Source organism: Macrotis lagotis, chromosome 6 (genome assembly GCF_037893015.1).
Source record: "Macrotis lagotis isolate mMagLag1 chromosome 6, bilby.v1.9.chrom.fasta, whole genome shotgun sequence".
Taxonomy (NCBI): Eukaryota; Metazoa; Chordata; class Mammalia; order Peramelemorphia; family Peramelidae; genus Macrotis; species Macrotis lagotis.
Genome location: NC_133663.1, coordinates 220511623 through 220514758, shown reverse-complemented (window position 1 = coordinate 220514758; position 3136 = coordinate 220511623). Strand labels below are relative to the sequence as shown.

The following is a 3136-nucleotide window of genomic DNA, read 5'->3' as shown; positions in this document are numbered from 1 at the left end:
TCTCAGACACTCTTTAGTTTCTGTCAAGAAGACAATACCTTTGTCTCCTTTGGTTCTCTTAATCAAAAGTTCCTGCCAATTTAACTCATAGTAAAACAAATCAATATCTAAAAACAAATAATTTTTCATAGCCCAATATATGTCAGTTCAGTATTTATGGGGGAATGTCTTGCATTCACAAAAACAAAACAAACAAAATCTTTTATTTTTAATAAAGGAAGAAAAAATATTTGGTCCCACTAGTTAGTATAGATTAGTGCACTAATAATGGATGATAGCTAATCTACCAGTATTTCACATTTCTTCTCTGTCATTGATGATGATGATGATCATGATAATGAGAGGTAGCACTTTAAACTTTCCAAATCATTTTACTTATTATCTCATTTTATCTTCTTTTTGGAAAGGATAAGATCAATAATATTAAGAGATTGAGGCATGAAATAATTAAGGAAACAGTAAGTGATCACACGGATATATTCAATTAACCTTGCCAGGATAAATTGCACCAATAAATACTTAAAGAACTTGCAAAATGAAATTTTAGAAAAATCATTAAGAATCTATGGTCTTTCCCTCCAAACTCCCATTTCCTCCTGGAATGAGTCCAAAGGGAAGGAAAACAAAACCCCTGTAATAAATACACATAGTCAAAGAAAACAAATTCCCACATTGTCCATGTTAAAAAGAATAGATTCTCAAATTGCACCCTGAGTCTATCATCTCTAAGTCAAGTGGTAAAGAGAATGTTTCATCATGTGTCTTCTGGAGTCATGATGGGTCACTGCTTTAATCAGAGTACTTAAATCTTCCAATGTTGCTTGGTTTTATATTGTGTATGTAAATATATATATATATATATATATACATATTAACATATATGTATGTGTACACACACACACACACACACACACACACATATATATATACTTTAATTATTTTCTGGTTCTACTTATTTCATGTTTCATTAATTTATGCAAGTCTTCCCAAGTTGTTATATAAATGGTTGTTTCATTATTTCTTATATCAAAAAAGTATTCTATTACAGTCATATCCCCAAATTTTTGAGCACTTCAGCTATGAACAACTCCTTCATTTCTTTGCAAGTCCAAAAGGAGTTCCAATAAATTTGTTCTGATGTATTTATTTCCTCTCTCTTTTATTTCTTTGGAGTACAGACTGAAGAATAGTATTGCTGAGCAGAAGGGTATGAATAGTTAAACAATTTGGGAGCACATTTCTAAAATGCTGTCCAGAATAACTGAACTAAAGCACCATTCCATGAATAGTACATTAATGTACCTTATTTTTAAATGTACTGGTCATTTTTTCTTCAGCAATTTTGTCAATCTGATGGGTGTAAGGTAAAATCCCAGGTTTTCTTTAATTTTTATTTCACTAATCATTAATGATTTGGAATGTTCTTTTTTTCAAAACACAAATTACTTTCTCTAAAAATTCTGTTTTTAAAATTTGACCATTTATTATTTTGGGAATTCTTTCATCTAACAAATTTGAATTAGTTCTCTATGTACCTTTAAACAACTTCATTACACAAAGGTTATCATAAATTTCGATATTTCTCAACTTTGGGATTTTAATTACTCTGTCTGAACAGAAAGTCTGCCTCTGAACTTTCCTTCTGGTGATGAAAAACAGTAAAATTTTGATTTAACAGAATAATAATAAAATGCCTCATTTGGTTTAAATTGAAAAGTACATGGATCTTTCAAGGATTAGGAATGTATAAATATCTTTACTCAAAAAATACAAAATAAATTATCTGTAGGCATGGATAATGACAGCAATAAACCATTACATAATTTGTCAACTGATTTTTTTTAACATCAGCCTTTACTTCAGTCCCCTCTCCAATTGATTTCTTAAATTTAGTGAAGAACACTGCTTTGATTCATGCTTGCATCACAGATCATAATGATAGGGCATTATTCTAGAAATTAAAACATGCCACCTCCTATGCCTCTACTCATGTCACCCATCCCTCACATTGAAGGTTCTTTCTCTTCTTTAGGAACTGAAGTAGCAACAACTTCTGTTGTTAATAGAGAACCTACGCTAACATCCTCCAACAACCTGAGATGAGTTAATTATTCCTTTTTCAACCATATTTACAAAATCTTTATGCATGGTAATATAATCTATCTCTGAGGGGTTTTATAAAATGTTTTTCTACTCTCAGTGAGCTCCAACTTTCATATTCTTAGCAATGGTCACTGAAGGGATTTTCAATGTCTTCTTAATTATATCTATTCACATTTTTGGCCTTCATTAAATAGAGTTAATGCTTGCCAGACAGGAAAGCATAGAAGCAATGAAGAGTTACCTCCAAAAGCTATGCCTTCTTCAACAGCAACACATGTAGCACTTAGTGTATCAATAACCTAGTCTTTCTTTTCATTTTCTTATACATCACTGGTTCAATCTACCTTTATTACACCTACTCCATTAGAATGTTTGGTCAAATGTTCATTTAACTCGTCTTTTTCATAGCTACTATCAACAATATCTAAATGTTCAATGATTTCTTGAGCACATTTTTCAACTTGGGCTTTTACCAAAAGCATCACATCATCTTTAATCACAATAAGCTCTCCAACTTTTCCAAAGTCATGAGGTTGAATATCTTTAAGATTCAGAGACAAACTCTTCTCCTACACTGCATCACCAGTAGAAATAACCATATCCTTAAACTGATTTTTCTTATTGTCACCAAAACCTCAAACTTTTACTGTAACAAGTCATACCCTAACTTTTAACCTGTTAAAAAAAAGTGTACTTAGTGCTTCTCTATCAACATATTAAGCATTTATGAGTAAATCTTTTCTTCTTTTTTTCATTATTCCTCCTGATAGTCTTGGCCTTTTGTTATTTTGTATGAATTTTATTATTATTACTTGACTCTATAAAATATTCATTTAATAGTTTGTTGTGGCATTGAAAGTAAATCTATTTAGGTAGTATTTGTTACTTTTATAGTACTAACTTAGTCTTCTCAATAACAATTAATATGCCACCAATTATTTGATGAAATTAGAAAATGGAAAACCATAATACCATTTGCAAAAAAAACTTTGCTCTTTTTGTTTGCTTATTCCCTTTATTTCTATTTCTAGCA

At 30.5% G+C, this 3136-nt stretch overlaps 1 pseudogene; it reads right to left on the bottom strand.

Annotated features, from left to right (window-relative positions):
* Positions 1-1738: 1738 nt before the first annotated feature.
* Positions 1739-2858, bottom strand: LOC141492348 (60 kDa heat shock protein, mitochondrial pseudogene; annotated as a pseudogene).
* Between the last annotated feature and the right edge of the window lie 278 nt (positions 2859-3136).